Source organism: Tripterygium wilfordii, chromosome 13 (genome assembly GCF_013401445.1).
Source record: "Tripterygium wilfordii isolate XIE 37 chromosome 13, ASM1340144v1, whole genome shotgun sequence".
NCBI classification, from domain to species: Eukaryota; Viridiplantae; Streptophyta; class Magnoliopsida; order Celastrales; family Celastraceae; genus Tripterygium; species Tripterygium wilfordii.
Genome location: NC_052244.1, coordinates 3965961 through 3984336, shown reverse-complemented (window position 1 = coordinate 3984336; position 18376 = coordinate 3965961). Strand labels below are relative to the sequence as shown.

Genomic DNA, 18376 nt, shown 5'->3' with positions numbered 1-18376 from the left:
CGTTAAAACTTGAACCTTTTCTGGCATTTTTTATTGCCACCAAATGTTGGTTCATTCTATGTGTGGTTATGAGCTTTACTGACTATTGAAATTGTCGTTAAAAGTACAACCATTTACCGACATTTGCTTCAGGCAACATTTGCTGTTGAATTTGTAGCAGGACTAATTGCATAGTTGATATAAGAGATCTTTAATGACCATTTTAATCACCACTAAAAAATCATTAAATTTGAGTCTGGTTTGCATGCTATGAAAGGAATCAATTCTATGTAAAATAAAAGGTAATTTTTTAATTCATGACATCATAAAAGGTAAAACTTACAAAATAACTCTTAACATTGAGTAGCCAAATATTATAAAGAAAATTCAAAATAGAATCATTTTCACTGGTGCTTAGTCTCATAATAAATATCTTCTCCGAAGCATCCCAAATAGAACACAAAACATTGTTGCAAAGTCTTCACAACTGAAAGTTATCATTTTTAATCTGACCTGAAAATAACACAAAAATATGTGATTACAAAACCATAACCATGCCCACAAATCCAAACCCTACAAAATATGTAATAGCACAAAATGCAAACCTCAAATAAAACCATAACCATGCCCACAAATCTAGTACCCTGCAAAATATGTAATAGCACAAAAATGCATACCTTGAATTTTTAACCATGCCCAAAGTACCAAAGTCCAAACCCTGCGAACATGGTGCCAATGCACCACACATCCAAAATTTATAGCACAAACATCCATGTATTAACTAAGAAAAATACAGTCTCTCCAAGCACTACTAAAATCAATAGCAACGTGGTATACTTGTCAATCCTAATAGAGTTAATAATATCTTAAATTCTTCAATAATAAAGGACAATATTTAAGAAAATACCACCCAACTATATTCTTACCTCATTCTTTATCAAGAGGACTGGATGCATCAGGAACCTAACATAAAAGCAATAGATATAATTTTGTCACATATACAGATGCATGTTACTTAAAAACTAATATACCAAGCTCCATAAAAGAACAATTTACCTCTCTATTGGATGCTCCATTAGATCCAGAAGTTCCAAATTCAGAAGGAAATATCTTACTCATACATGCTCTGAAAAATTTAAGTTCAGATTTCATATTGTTCATTTCATCAGCATGTCTTTGTTCCATCAATTTCATTTCATCCTTTAATTTTTGGATAGTTTCATCAGTTGCTGCATTGCAATTTGAAGTTTCTCCTTGTTCAAATGCTGATGACCTCCATAAACTTGTTACAGTTGGACCAAGTCCTACCCCACACATTCGACCATTCCTTTCAGGGCCCATTACTTGGGAGTACACATCACCTTCCCAAGCAACACTCTCTGGAGGTTGCTCGATAGAGTCTGGAGTTTGACTTAGCTTTTCCAACATTATTTCCTAAACACATTAATTAGGGTAAAAATTTTTCCTTCAGAAATCAAAAATCATTCCAAGGACAAAGCACAACATCATTCCAATTTCCAACATGTATATTGAAATAAGTTAAGATTACTTACAACTCTTCTGGCTGACTCTTGGTCAATTGGTCTCCCATCTTTACGGTCCTTATGCGTTTCAATAAATATTTGAGCTCGTGATGGCTCTACCCCATCCTTAGCCTGGTAAGAATCATTCAAAATTGAAGTATTTGCAGAAATTTGTACATACATATTATTCACAATCACTTAAGTATGAAGTACCTTTTCAGCCATCAAACATGCAAAACTTTTCGATCCCGCTGTGTGAGCCATAGTTTGTTTTGCGCGATTTATTTTATTTATAGCGCTGCGTTTCTTACATAATGCAAAAAAGTATAAACTATGATATATAAATCCCTTAATATCGATCATGCTATATAAGACTTAATAACTATCTTAATGTTTATCATTGTACCTTTGATTTATCTGTTGTCCATATTTGGATCAGTCCATTCCATTGGCATGATACAAATAAAAGCACTTGGCATGATACAAATAAAGCACATAAGAAAGTACAGTGAAGTTCTTGCACCCAGAATATAATTCTGTATCAGCATCTTCTTGTAATCGTTTACGTTTTTTGGCATGTGAAGACTGATTAGCTTGTTCTTGTTCTTGTTCTTGTGTAAAAAATCCTTCTGCAGTTTGTTCTCCTAAAGCTTCTCCATCTATATTCATATTCTCATTTAGGTTGTTCACTCCTAAAGCTCCCTGTATCATTTCATTCATATTATCAACCCTAAATGTTTCTTGTTCTAGATGATGACCTTCAATAGGATTCGACCTTGACTCACCATGGTGATCCCAAACCCTGTATCCCGGCATAATGCCAATTACAACTAGATGATCATACACCTCTGCTCTGTTTCCATACTTGTAAAGCACACATTGCTGACACGGACATGGGATTTTTCCTCCTTCTGGTTGACTCCTAAATGCAAAATTAAGAAAGCTCTCCACTCCATCAGTATAAACTTTGCTAAGTCTACTATAGTCCATCCATATTTTACTGTTATAATTCCCTGACATGTTACACTAGTGAAAGAATAAAAAAAAATATATTAGATTTCTATCCCTTAATTTTGCATATCAAATATATAATATGAGACATAAAGTACATTAATATGTTTAATAAATTCATTCAAAACATCGCAGAGAAATCAACACAAATTAAGCTTTGAATAGTCCCAATGAACTATAAATCAACGCAATCTAATAGTTTATTTAGCAGAAGCAGTTACTATTCTATAAGAGAGTGATCACTAGAAATCATTTAAAACCTAGAAGGCTAGAATAGATCGTCAATGCACAAATGATCCTCCAATTCAACTAAAACCATGAAAGGACATACCAAAATCTGCAAAGATAAAGAAACATTGAAATTGTTGCTGTCTTACCAGAGCTTGCACAACACAGACGCTCAAAGGATGATGATGAACAATTTTTTGTCTCTGCCACCACAGAAAGTGCAAAAAGGGCCCTGGCAGTGTTCAAAAATTGAAGAATAATCAATGAGAGTTAGAGTACTTCGTAATGCAAATAGACTATCTTTAGTTGGGATAGGAATTTTTCGATGTTATTGACAGACATAGATGAATGCAATGAAATTCTAAGTTTAAAATTCAATAAGTCCACTCATGGGCATAAAGTAAAAAAAACTTTCATCAAACAATTGTCAGAAAAGTGAATCCAACATTTTGCTTTTCCAATTTTCTCCGAGTGATGAACATGTCAATAGCTTGAGAGATATTCTAGTGACTATGTTTACAAATAATCACCTCCAATTCTGTAAGAAAATTAAATGTGCCAATGTGGTTGTTCACACACTTTTCAAGAATGACTTGGCAGAAAAGTTCTGATATAGTGCACAAAGCTTTACTTTGATGGATTTATGGCCATCTAGTAGGGCCAAAAAGCAAATAGCTTTCAGTGATAGAGTCATGGAACCATCACTTGATTTCTATATTTTTTTGACATGAAATAGCGATCCAACCTCTTGGAGTAGTTAAGATGAGCTTTTTGGCCCTACTAGATGAACTTGCAACGCTAATTGTCACAGTTAAATAAAATCCACACTTATATATGAACAAAAACCAGCAAGATATATACATACATATTTATATGTGAATCAAAGTTTATTTGAGTAGCAGTTGAAATATCCTATCGGAGGCAATCTGAATAACTTTGTGTATCGAATGAGCAATTCTTCGCGTGATAGATCGATACAAAGTATTATTTAACGAAGAAGAATTGCAGAAGAAATAGAGATAGAGAAGAACAAGAGAGTCCAATTCTCAGTATTCATTAAAAGAGTCTTTACAGATGTGAGACGTACCTTGTGGTGGGCAACGATATCGTCTCCTTAGTCTTCGTCGTCGCCGCCTTGGTTCCCGTCAAATTCGTTGCTGTCGCCTTCGTCTCTTTCGCCTTTGTGAATGTTGTGGAATGAGGGGATTGGAATTTGTCTCAAACGAAAACAATCCCAGCAAAATGAAAAGGGGATTTCAGCTAGGTTTTCAATCGGAAACAATCCAGCAGAATTAAGGAAGGAAATATTATTTTTGACACAAAAAATTTATTTTTGAAATAAAATTATCTAAAATAAAGAGGGAACGAAATACAATTTCGCGCCACGAACGAAAAAGTGAATGTTTTGGACTCTTCACCTGGGCCAATACTGGCAATTGATATTGCCAGTATTGCCCATCTCAAAATAAGTTATATAAAAGTTATAGTGGCAAATGACTAAAACGCTAGTAAACAATTGTCGGTAAAAATCTATTCTGTTGTAGTGTCAGTGCTAATTTGAAGTCGTGGAATCAATCGCTTTTTTTTTGGCTGGGTTCGCATCCAATCATTTGGTCAATCGGAGTACTGGTAAGAGCCCTTTTTTGTTGTTTATGGGATGAACCCGCAAAATCTTCTTGATCTTGCCCTCGCTCCTGATCTTCACAAGATTCATAGTATTATAGTAAGGCAGAGGACTTCATCACCAATGTCTAACATGTGCATCAATTGACTACTATGCATAAGTTACAGGCGGACAAGGGGCATCGTTTTGTGGACTTTGACATCGGAGATTTTGTTTGGGATGTACTTACCAAAGATCGGTTTCTTGCAGGTTAAGGTTACTGCCAAGAAAATTGGGCCATTAGAAATTCTCGAGAAGATCAACTCGAATGTGTATCGATTGAAGCTTTCCAACCATATCCGTATTGCTTATGTGTTCAATGTTAAGCATATGATTTCATATGTAGGTGAGAATTCTGACGATGATGATTCTAAGAATTCAAACGAAATCTTTCCTGGCCAGGGAGGATGATGCAGTTGCGAGGTAATTCTATGCGGATTGGGATTACAAACAAGGATATGTTTGACCCATGTTAACTAATTAAATGGGCCATAACTTTCAGCAGATGTGTCCGTTTTGGGCCCATAAAATATCAAATTGGAACTTATTTCGAGTTCGACAGCTTGGTGCTTACGACTTTTTCAGCCACGTAAAAGGCCATTTCGATGGTTTCAGCCACTTTTTCTTTCCTATCTTTTGTAATTCTCATATGTTTTGGGATTTTTATATGATGAACATTATATGCATCCCAAAAATAACTAAGTACACCCCAATTAAAAACATAACATTCAGTAGTCAATATGATTAAAAGGAATCTTTTGATCGCATAAAACTCCCAAAGGCACTCTTCTACTTCATCCCCCTGTTTTTTAATCATATTGACTACATCTTCACTAATATCTCCGTCATCTTCGAAAATCAATCCAAGACTTTACTTTTTATTACTTTTGTCTCATGTAATTTGATCATTCTTAGTTCCCTTGTCTGCTCTTACTGAATTTACATTTCGTATATTATGTTTTAGTCCTACTTAATTTAAGTTCTTTAAACTCTCATATGCAAAAACAAGCATCAAAGTACCTCAAGTTGGATAGATCATGAGTTCATTAATCACTAATTGAACTGATATGATCTCAAAATGGAAATGATATTGCTGCATTTGATGATGTGGGACGTGAGCTTTTGGCCAGTATTATTTCATCAAGTTGTATTGAAAGTTAAAAGTAAGTCAAAGATCAATAGGATTGTAGGTAGAGACAATTGTTACCAAAAAAAAAAAAAAAACCTTAAATGTTATTTGGTAGTTTACTTAAACTCTCATCATTTTATAAGTTGAATCTCTCTAGGCCAGGTCTATTATGACCAAGTAGCTGCAGAGTAAGGGTTTTATTGACATTTAACCTCCTTCCCTCATTATTTAATTTTGTTAAACATATTATGTTATTCTATGATTCCGTCACACACACACATATATATATATGCACACATGATTTTTTCACCATCATGATGCTAATTAATGCATCCTCGGATTGTTCTTTTAATCGATTGAATACTCACTTGCTTTATTTGTGTCCCGTTGCAGAACTTTGGATTCTCAACTATAAGATACACTCAAGTAAGTAATGTCCAGAAGCCAAGGGAATCGGACAAAAACCTAGCCAACTTCTTGCTCCACCGATCACCTACACAGAAAAGAGCAAGGTCAATATGTGAACTGTTTACAGAAGCTTGAAGCATTTGTGAGGAAGACGGGCTTCCGACAGATATTGAATTCGGAAAGAAAAAAAAAAACTCTACAATATTGAAAAGTGAAAACCCTATTGTAAGCTGAATGTTAGATTATATTTAAAGTACATATATATGGTTTGAACATTAATTAGGTATACAAATGAAGCATATGGAGATCGATCTGGATCAAACCATAAGTTTTAATCTCTTAGCGTCCAGTTCATCTTTGTCCTCATCAGGGCTGAATCCTCTACGCGTTTTGCCCCCATTAAAGCATCCTCCATTTTCAGCATCTTCTTCTTCTACTACCATAGCTTCTGTAACATCTTCATCCACAACGCCATGCTTTGAGTATAAGTACTGGTCAGCGTTGGTACCAGTACTGTACATCAAATGGATCCCACACTTTTTAACCTTGCAATGATATTCTGTCTCACTTTCGCCAGGGATGAAGAATTCAATTGTAATCTCATCAACATTGTGGTCTGCTTCAATTTCAATTTCCATTTCCTTGTACCTCAAAAATACATGGTGTGAATTGGAATATTTGGCACCGTCATAACTGAACCATCGTACTAAGCAGCCCTCACGATTGAAGCTGTCGCCATTTTTGTATCGTACATGGCAGTTGTAATCAAGTATCAATCCCCAGTTGTCGGGAAAGTCCTTGAATTCAACAACACAACATAGAGCTAAATACAGGAACTTAGCATTCCTCGGACGTGGAAGAAGCTTGGCAGTTATGGACGATCCATTGCTTTTATGGTTGAACCAATATGGAATTTCACTTCCCGGGAAACATACCTGATCCGTCAAAGTCAGGATCTGCATCAAGATCATAATCAAAATCTTAATTATCTTTGCAGCTACGTGCATACATCATGATACATGAATATATAAATTCGTCATACCACGTTTGTATTTATACGAGAGATTCCAAGGTATGGAGCCTTCAATTCTACATCCACGGCGATGCTGTTGCGCGAATTTCGATCCAGTTTTAAGCAATTGGAAAAAGAGACATTAATCCTAGAGAACGATTTAGACTGATCCCCAACAAACTTCGCCTCTCTGGTTGTAGTTAATGGAGTCGACACCACTTGTAGTGACGTACAATTATCTGCATACACACTCTCAATATTCATTGGAAGTTGAGGCAAAGATTCAAGCCCCCTGCAGTCTGTTAAGTCAAGGTATTGCAGCTTAGTGAGGTGTTTTATGGTTGCAGGTATGTGCCGGAAATTGTTCCCCTTTAGGTGTAGAAATGCTAATGAGCATAAGCTGCCAAGACTTTCCGGTAACTCTTTGATGGCTGCTCCAGATAAATGAAGCTCTCTGATGGATTTTGAGGTCCAAATGCTACTAGGTATTGACAAGGGAGGTTTGTCCAAGTGAATATCATTTGAGATTTTCAATGTATCAAGTGAAGGAAGATATCCGATCGAAGAGTGAACGACTGATATTGCAGTACAACTTAAATCCAGGTGTTTGATTTTCCTTGGGGCATCTGCAAATTCAGTGATGCTGGAGCAGCCGAAGAGATCAAGAAACTCAAGGGATTTCAAAGCAGACAAGTTTGTGGGAAGATTTATAAGGCTTTCGCACTCCCTAAGATTAAGGAGTAGTAGCTTGTGAAGGTGCTCCACAGAGGAGGGAAGCTCAATCAGAGCTTTACAACGATAAAGACGCAGAGTTTCAAGATTTGTTGCCATTGACAGGTCTGGAATTCTCCTCAGTTTGGTCGAGGAACTGAGGTCAATCTGTTTCAAGTTGACAAGATTCTGCATGTGCCAACAAAGAAAAGAAAATAATATATACTTGTAACATAATAAGTGCTTAAAATAATTCATAAGATTTAAATATTCACCCCGCCTGACAATTTGAAATCCTCTCATTTTGTCTTACTGCTGCACTACCATCTCCAAATGGTTTTCCAGCATTTTATCTTCGATTGGCAAAATTCCGGGTTAATGCAGTGTTCAATCACTCCAAACTACGTACTAATTCAATATTTGAAATTGATTTATAATCACTCAGACAGATTTTCCGGACAGTTAACATGCCAAGGTGTCATTAAAAAGTCAAACTATTAATTTTCTAAAGTGCCACTGATTGGAAGTTCATAATAAAAATTAAATTTAAAAAAATAGACTTGCCACCTCATCTTCTTCCCCATTAAAAAAAAAAAACCCATAGATCAAGGAGATCTTAGGGTTGAATGACAAGTGGTACGTAGTATTAGGATTATACCTTCAAAATATAAAACAGCATACCTGTCTTCCATTCCAAAGTTGTTCAACATGGCTATGACACATTTTAAGCTTAACTAGATTCTCCGCCTGAAAATTTGAGGGCAAGGATGATGAAGGATATGCATCCCATTGGAGATACCTTAACTCATCAGGAAGAAATTCAAGGCCTTGAGGAAGGAGGATTTTGCACACATTTGACCCATAATTGTCAATTCCAAGTAATCTAAGATTACGCATCCTGGTAAATGTTGTTGGAGGTAGGGTTAACGTTGTTGTCTCAGAAGTGTACAGGATTATACCTTCAAGTGCCTTGGTCCCCTACAAACAAACAAGTAATTAATTAGCTAGGGAGCAATATTTAGGCTAAACTTGGGAGGAGCCTAGGATTCATATATGGGAGTTCGGAAAGTTCCCTCTCTAACCATAGCGAATCCGACCTCCTCCCAAACTTAGCGTAAGTCAATATAGAAAAGTAGTTTATAAAACGTTAAAAAAATTAGCAATAAATGCGAGGTTGATGAATTTGATCCTCACTGTATTTGTTGTCAACACACGAGAAATGTCGTGAGAATCCCATAACCTAGTACGTTTCCCTGGCTCTTGAATGGATTCCCTACGAACGATTTCTCGACCCATTTCTTGCAACAGATCATGCATCTCTAGTCTATCATCCCGCAAAACTAGAAGAGATTTGTCAACAAGAACACTTATTCCAATTTCAGTAAAGAAACCGCAACCATCAAGTATGGTTTTAACTTCATTTACGAATCTCCCTTTAAAGAAACATGCAACGTCAAGAAATATATTTTGTTGTTCGTAGTCCAGTCCATCATAACTAAGTTGCAAAACCTTTTGAATATCCATGTTAGGAGTCCTCTCCAACTTTTTCAGTGCACTTTCCTGCTCTTCCTTGCTCTTCTGAAATAGAAAGGAACCCAAGACTTTTAGGGCCAAAGGGTTACCATTAGCATATTTTATTACCTTGTCACATAATCCAATATGATCATCACCCATGGGATGCCTTTGTTTGAAAGCATATTGGCTGAAAAGGTCGAGAGCTTCATGCTGGTCAAGTTGTTGGACTTGGTAGATCATATCGACTCCATTCTTAAGCACTTGTTTATCTCTACTTGTTAGGATAATAATAGTTCCTGGGCCAAAGTACCAGTTGTCGCGACCTCCAGCTAAAAATTCTAAATGATGCAAATCATTCACATCGTCAAGAACAACAAGTACCTTCTTCTGGCGAAGCCTGTTCCTTGTAAACGAATTTATTCCTAGATGAGGAGCGCCAATATCTACATGATTCATCTCATCCTTGAGAATTTCTAAAAGAAGTTTCTCGCGTAGATTGTACAACCCGCGCTTTTCAGATTCTTCTCTAACGTTCGCAAGAAAGCAATGCCCTTCAAATTGATTGAAATTATGGTTGAAGAATGCTCCAGCAAGAGTTGATTTTCCAATCCCTCCCATGCCCCAAATTCCTATGATGCGAACGTCTCTCGAACAAGTGCTCAGTGATGATTCAATTTGCTTAATGCGTGATCTTATTCCAATCAAGCGGCCATCAATATCACTTGAAGAGGCGTGGTATAGTTTTTCCAAAATATCTCTGACAATTTCCTCAACTAGTGTAGCCTCAGGCCTGCAATCAAACCATGACAAAAAAAAAAAAAAAACTAATGGTCAAATCATCATAGTTTTGTGTAACCTCGAGAGTACGTAGTTATATTGGCGAGTCTATGCTCACACAAGAGGGGGTGACTTCCAATAAGAAAGTTCTTTTCAAATAATGTACAAAATATCACAATATAAGCAAGAGCTGGTCTCTAAATAATTCTCCTTTTCAAGCAATGCAAGAGAAAGAAATTGTTCATCATAAAACCTGATTTAATTAATGTTATATTATCTAGTTTTCAGTAACAACGACATAATTTATTAACCATTAATTTGAAAAGGTATATTTTTTCTTAAATAATAATAAAAGGAAACCATCAACTAGATTTTTTTTGAATCACATTCAACCAAACAATCGATTAAATCACAATTTTTAAATTATTGTGAGGTAGTAAAATCTATAAACTCATTCGTCACAAACAATTTTAAATTTCATAAAAAAACAAAGAAGGTGAAAGATTATATATACCTTATGACAGTCGAATCCCATCCAGATAAATTAGCAGCTTCTGTCAATGCGTCCTTCCATTTTTGTATGTTGGGATGAGATTGATAGGAAGCTAGATCTTGTGCAAAAGTGCATGTTTGTTTTCTTACATGTGATGGATCCACGTTGAAGAAGATTGGGATAACAATTTGTCCGTACTTTCTTTTGGACTCGAGCATCGTCACCAATTCTTCCAAGCACCACTTGGAAGAAGCTAGTTTTCGGAGAAAATAACAATGGAGACTTTGGATGCCTCGATGGTCCTCACAAGTGCCTCTGATATTTGATCTCCTCTCCTAAGCCTATTATCAATGAAAGTTACAATTTTTTCTCTACTCAAAGCAGCATGGAGATGACTGGTAATGTTGTCGCGAGTGTCTATCCCTCTAAAACTAATGAAAACGTCATACTTTGCTGCTGCTGCTGCTGGAGGAGGAGGAGGAGGAGGAGGGGGAGGAAAGAAGGAAGAAGCCCAGGCACCCATTCAAAGAATTTTATGCTCTCAAGTTTTAGGATCCAGAGTAGATCGAGCAATACTAAAACACTTATCTACTAATGCATTAGAGATAGCCAAGTGAACCGCTCCAAAATATCTGAATATTTACGCGGACCAAAAAAAACACACACACAATAATACAAGGCCGCGGTGAGAATAATAGTCTCATGTGACCGTACACCGCTGTTAATAATGTTGCCTGACATGAAAGGTACGTGAAAGACCAAGAGGAATCCAAAGACTTTTTGCACATGGGATGGGATGAGATGGTAGCACACGGAATGCTTTTCTAAGAGTATTCACAAGCTAGGTAATCAATATAAATATAGTGGTAATCCAAGGAAGCCCAATCTTTTAAATAAAATTTAAAAAAGTTTTAACTCTCAACATGTTAGATTTTTAAAAAAAGAATACATATTCGGAATTAGCGCATAAAACTCTTTCTAACAAGATATATCATCAATAAGTTTTATCGGGTGGATTTTTCAATGGAATTTCAAAAATAATGGATTCAGTACTAAAACAATAGATTCTAAATTGTGCTTTAAAAAACAATGGAATCTATATTAAAACAATAAATGTTGGACAATGAATTATGGGATAAAATAGTGTAATAAAGGTATTCCATTGATTAAATCAATGGAATAACCTGTTAGACTCTAATGAGCTACCAAACTGTTGCACTACATGTCATTTTTTTGTATTCACAATGGCATCTTTTAACAGATTCTCTATTTTACCTATTTAAATCGGTAGTACTTATTTACATAACCAAACATCCCTAAGTATCCATAATTACTTTTTTCATTTTATCTCTCAAAATGCATGTTAGATTTCGAAAACAATTACATATTCGGAATCATCATGTAAAACAATTTCCAACAAAACTCATTATTGATATTTTTCGTCTGGTCGTACTTTATTACACTATCTGGAGTAATAAAAATACGAATATTTGTTACATTAATTCGACCTCTTATTACATTGTTTCACGTTATTATTACGTTATCTCAGCAACCTATTACATTATTCTCTCAATGAACCAAACTTCTTTCACGTTGTTTTTATAGAAGCGTCCAAATTATCTTTGGCAAGCTAAACTCGTCGAAATTGAGCTCAAGGTAGTGAGACAAGTCGGAATCTGCTCTCAGTATCGTCACAAAATAAAAATTCAGCAAGATCCAAGTCGGGGATTTTCTGACAATTTCAGCAATTGTGCACGGAGCTTTATTACATTGTTTCAACCTCTAATTACATTGTTTCAGCCTTTATTACACTGTTGCAGACTTTTATTATTTTTCTTATATATCTAGCTGGCAGGATTATGAATACTTATGGATAAATAGTTGTATGAAAGTTTAGCATTTTCTTATTTAAAATAATTTACAACTTCTTTATTTAACAACAACTACATTAGTATCTCTATTCTAAATGGGAAATTTTATTTACACCACATAAACTACTAAGTTTACATCATTTTTTTTACCTTATAAGTTTACATCAATTTGATAAGTTTACACCAAATATTTAATGGATCCCCTAAACTACCCTTAATTTATAAAATTATGATTAACAAAATGTTAAGTTTACACACCTCATTAAAAGTGTTAAGTTTACACACCTCATCAATTGAACTAAAATTATATTCTGTATTTTAGTCAAGTATTTGGCAATGATTGTTTCGTCAAAATTGAACTGCTATGCAACAAGATGAATTAGGAAAATTCAAAATGTTGGATTTAGTTAAGCCAAATCACTGCACAAAGCTCTCATCCATATGATTGTTGTTTATAATTTTTTACCATACTTACAGCTCCTTACGCTCAACAGCTGCTCAACCCATGCTCGAGCATAGATGTCACAATATTGACCAGCAGCTAGCGCTCAATAGATGCTCAACAGGAGCTCAACAGCTACTCGACAGAATAAAATCCGAGAATTAGAAGTTTGACTTGTTTTAGAAGTTTCCTTTGAGGTTTACGTGTTTATTATTATTGAAGGAAACCCTAGGAGGTTGGGGAGAGTTTAAAACATATATAAATACCTTATTACAAGTCAATAAGGGGAGATCTTTTTGGAGGTTGACGATAAAAAAAGAAGAAGAAGGGATTTCGACAATCGGGTATGATAGGTTCTAGGCAGTTACGTTAAAATTTTTTTTATCACTAACACGTAACCCTGTTGTTGCCAAGGATGAAAACAACCAGTAAGAAACCTAATCAACAAGGAAACTACAACACAGACAGTGTTCTAGACGAACAAAAAACCATAAAAACCCAAACTCAAAACCTTTTTCTCAAATATATCGGTACCTTGTATCGATTTAGATTCATAAAATTGGATTAGACAAATAATCAGAGGGTATTTGTTGATCGTTTCATATATGAGACAAACCCTAAAAAACTTACCTCTACGCCATCATCATTCCTTGTATAGTCGACAATGTTCAAGTTGTTGAAGCTAATAGTCATTCGTATAATCCTTCTGTGAATCGTTATCTTCCATCTTCAACACTTCTTCAATAAATCTTGCGTTGAAAAGTTTTTGGCCTATAAAATTATATCTCTGTTTTGAGAGAATTTGTGTGTAAATTTATAAATTTCTAGTATAATATGTAAATACATATTTAATATTTATTTTTAATAAAGGGTATATTTGTAATTCGAAATAAGGATATATATGTAAATAAAAAAATCAAAAAATTATGTAAACTTAGTAGTTTATGTGGTGTAAATAAAATTTCTCATTCTAAATCTCAACAACATTAACATATTCTCTATTTTATCTATTCAAACACCACCTTTTGACAATTTATAAATTCTCTATTTAACAGCAATTGAATCAATATCTCTATTCTAAATCTCAACATCTTTAAAAAAATATGTATTATATAATAAAAGGATTCATGGGTTAATATGTTCGTAAAAATATAAAAATATATATCATGGGTTAATTAGTTAATGATGATTCAATGCACTCTAATCATCATCAATGAAACAATTTTTGGCCATATATATATCATTGCATTTTTCTAGCATGTATGTAGAAACAAAGGGGAAAATGTGTATATATATATATATATGTATGTATATATAGTCTATTTTATTTAATACATATTTCAATTCCATGTACTAAATCATTGTTGAATAGGATACGTAATAGACACAAGTCGGTTGTGGTTGATTCGATCTCACTTCCTATGTATATAAGAAATTTTATGTGAACTAAAAATGTGAATCAACTTTGTGAATTTAAAATTCAATATTTGTTATAAAACATAACAAAAATAGAGACACACATTTACTGTAAAACCCTCCAAATTTATAATTGAAAACTCACATTACACTTTTTTCTTTATTAAAAAGAATGGCGGTACCTCCATATCCATTAAACATGAATATAGTCAATCAAAAGTGATGATCACAAATTAATGGGAGATTCCCTGTTCAAGCTGACTCACTTTTTTTCTTAGCTCCCAAATGATGTTTGGTTGAAAAGTAGTAGAAACGGAGTCGAAACGGAGAGAATAAGTTGCCGACACTAATAAGAAAAGCAAAGGGCATTCAACACAACCATCATATCAATGGAATTTGTCTACACATGGACCGGGCCGGGTGGCAAACCGGTACAAAGGCTCCATTTGATATTCAACTTTGACAATAACATACATTGTATGTTGATAAAAAATGATAGCAGATATAATTCTTGAAATGATGGTAGGTGTTTGGTTATACTTTTATTGGTAACATATATGTTGTTAAAATTATTGTGTAAATTACGTGCTGGTGTATTATGCATTTAAATTGCAACAGATACAGATAAATATTAAAGTAAATAATTAATCATTTATAAAATTAATAAAAAATTACATTGTTTTAAATAATTTTATTTGAAGAATAATTAAATTATTAACAAATCCAAACTAACAAAGTGAGGTAAAAAAGGTACAGAGAGAATGAGAGTATTATAATCACTCCAATATAAACTGAGGGTCAAAAATAATAGAATTGTACAAAATGGGATCATTTTAGAATGGGTAATATATTGCTTCAAAATTATCTCGGTTTTTGGGACAAAATATTGTTGTTTGGTTGATGTTAATCATATAGGGTCTACTAACAATATATTGCTATTAAAAGAGGTCAACCAAACGAGGGCAAAGGCTTAGAAGGCTGGTAAATTGATAGAGATCCTGGCCGGTAGATCGGTACAAAGGCTGGGATGGTGGTAGGAATTTTATCAGAATCTTCCTTCAGAAATAAGAACAAAAGAGAATTTGAAATATAGAAAAACAACACAATCACAATATAAAAATTTATGTGGAAAACTCCATAATCAAAGAAAAAAATCACTGTCGTTGTTAAAGACAACTAGAAAAACTTTCACTTTATAAAAAATTTGTACAATTATATTCTTAATGACATCTCTACCTGAGAATACTTAAGAATCCAAGAGATTATCATAAGCTCCACTCAGCTCATGCTCTCTAAGACCGTACATTTTTTCATTTCTCACCCACGAAGCCCAATTACACCAAAAAGATTTCCCACAAAGTTTTCTCTACCTTGCTCTCTCGTTGTAATACTTGTTCTTAAGCTTACCCACTCTCATGCCTAAAGTACAAATTTATAAGGTTGTACAAATCCTAATCCTAGTCAAACTCGAATTGATACTCTCGTCATACTTGAATTCCTCAAACTTTTTGATCAAAAACTAACAGATGGTTCCCAAATGAAGCATCTCTTAAAGCCTAAATTCATTTTCTTGCTTTGCTTTAAGGTCATGGTCCTTGGTTTCTGTTTCAGGCAATTCCATGTAAGGTCCTTCCGAAATTCTGCAAGCATTGGAAACATAGCCAATGTGCCAATTTGTTTTATAAAACTCATATTGACTAATAATGAAATTACTTAACTTAGAAGAGAGCATCCTTGAAGGGAAGTAAAATCTGCAGCGATCACTGCATTTGACTCTCTAGTTTCTTTTCCAATTCTTCCCATATAAGAAAACGGTGAAAGACAGGCACACGATGGAAAGTGTACGACTCCACACTTGGAATTGCACGAGCTTCGTGTACCTATCAGAATTTTCAGCCCTATACATCAACAATATTTTCCATTTTGAGTTGTTCGATTCCTATATAGGTGGTGTGCATCATAGATGACGCTAATGCCCCCAATCAAAAAACAAAATTAGGCCCCCAATCCACTAATTCTAACCCAACCCACTAACTAACACTCATAAATTATCAAACCCAAACCCGAATCGGTTGTAGTCCAATGGGCCTCCACAATACTAATATTTCATGAGCTCATGTGAAAACCTATTAGACATGCTAAAGAGTAACATTTGCTTTCTTATAAAGGGCACTTAACTCCTCCATATTTCTGATGTGGGAATTTCTATCAATTCTTTCTGATGTGGGAATTTCTATCAATTCTCCCCGCTTTTCTGATATCACTGTTAAGAACCAGCTCAGGTGCGCGCCCATATATTCCCTAACGAACCACACAAGTCCAACCACTACCCACATATGGGCTAGTTATAACCAACAAGCTCAATAGGTTACTACCTATAAAACTTGTTGACTGATTGAGGAAGGCATTTGCCCTCCTTATCAATAGATCACAAGTACCCTATCTAGGCAATGTGGGACATTCACATCAATACCCCCCCCCCCCCGTTTTACTGAGCCGACGCTCACGTCGGTTGCACTTAGTGGGGGTCTTTCACTGGGTTGGGGTCCTTAGCCGTACCACCAAATTCACAGGTAGCCCTTTCCGTGGCGGCCCAATCCAGTCCCATACCTGGACGAAGGGAGATCCAAACACCCACATGTGCAGAGACCGAACACCAATGATACCATTGATAAGGACCAAAGAATAGCAAAAATAAATAAATTATGGAGGGTGTTGCCTCTTGACCCCGCACAACTTTGTGCCCCTAGTGATTTTAATTCCTAGGTCCGCCAATAGATACATCGGGCCCGCACAATTTTGCATTCCTAGGAGGTCACCAATCCTAATAGCGCTCTCCCCATCTCCTTTAAGAAAACACATTGTTGATGGTAAAGAACTAGATTTGTCTATATATGTTGGATTACATTGCCCAACTACTGGATGTGGGATTTAGTTTTAACAGTACCAAAGACAAACCCCATTAGAGAACCGTGGACAGTAATAACTTTTCTCGATTTGATCAAAAAGCGCCTCTAGAAGCTGAGTTAAAAGCTCTGTAGTGGAAGTCATTGCAGTAGCCTTGTAGTTTCAATCAAGAGTGTTCATTGTAATTATCATTATGGGGCCAAATTTGTTTTATAACTTTAGTAAATATAATGGACCGTATTGATTGAAACTGCAGTAAGGAATCTACTTCAGATACCCGTCTGCCAGAAGCTATTAAGAATGGTGCCTGCCATGAAAGGTATGTGAAAGACCAAGAGGAATTCAAAGACTTTTTGCGCATGGGATGGGATGAGATGGGATCACACGGAATGCTTTTCTAAGAGTATTCACATTATATCTCTGAACAATATTCTATTCAATGACAAATTCATCAATATCTCTATTCTAAATATCAATAGCATTAAAAAAATATGTAATAAATTTGGTACGTGAACTTTTTCTTTGAAAAATATGTCATAGATCGGATTGTATTCATTTACCCGTGGATAAGAGAATTTGAGACCCTAATACACTTGAGTCACCATAAAGATGGATTACATCACAACAAGAGGAGAACTATATACAAAACACCATTTATCTCTAGACACTCTCAGACAACAACATACTACACCAAACATCATCAAACGACCCTATCCTATGCCAGACTACGCCAATTACACATACTAAACAAAATATCAAACTAACAACACCATGGTTCTAGATCAACGATCGATATTAGCTTTCCATTCATCAAGAGATGCCGATCTCTCTCAAATCTAGGAGTCTCATCACTATGAATCAAATATGTGTCACCGAAACATACCAAAAACGTCGATAATCGAATATCCGATTTTTTTGTCATTTATTTACTTACATGATTCCGATTTTTTTTTGTTTTAATCATTGAATACATTTGAAATAGTAGGTGTTTATGAGTGCACATTGTGACGTGTCTTGTAAGGGGAGGTGCCGCTTAACTAAAAAATTTGTTAAAATTAAGAAGTAAAACAATGGTTTAGGGTAGTTTGGTCAATAAAAAAGATATTTTAAATTATTTTTTTTAATGGAACATATCTTGTTCTCTTATGAACCTTATGGATTGAAAAAAAATTAGGGTGAACATATTGGAATAAAAGCTTGTTCTGAGGTACCTATTGCAAATTAACCCTTCCCTAAACACATGCATGGTACTTTTCTTTCTTTTTTTTTTTTTTCTTTTCATTTTTTCTCT

General features: G+C 34.9%; 1 long non-coding RNA gene and 1 pseudogene across 1 annotated transcript; both read right to left on the bottom strand.

Annotated features, from left to right (window-relative positions):
• Positions 1 to 251: 251 nt before the first annotated feature.
• Positions 252 to 1390, bottom strand: LOC120012803. The gene is made up of 4 exons (XR_005471279.1): positions 1036 to 1390; positions 906 to 942; positions 657 to 697; positions 252 to 492 (listed from the first exon to the last, which is right to left on the bottom strand). It is a non-coding gene; the product is annotated as an uncharacterized LOC120012803 (long non-coding RNA).
• A 4760-nt stretch (positions 1391 to 6150) lies between these two features.
• LOC120012801 lies at positions 6151 to 11064 on the bottom strand (annotated as a pseudogene).
• Between the last annotated feature and the right edge of the window lie 7312 nt (positions 11065 to 18376).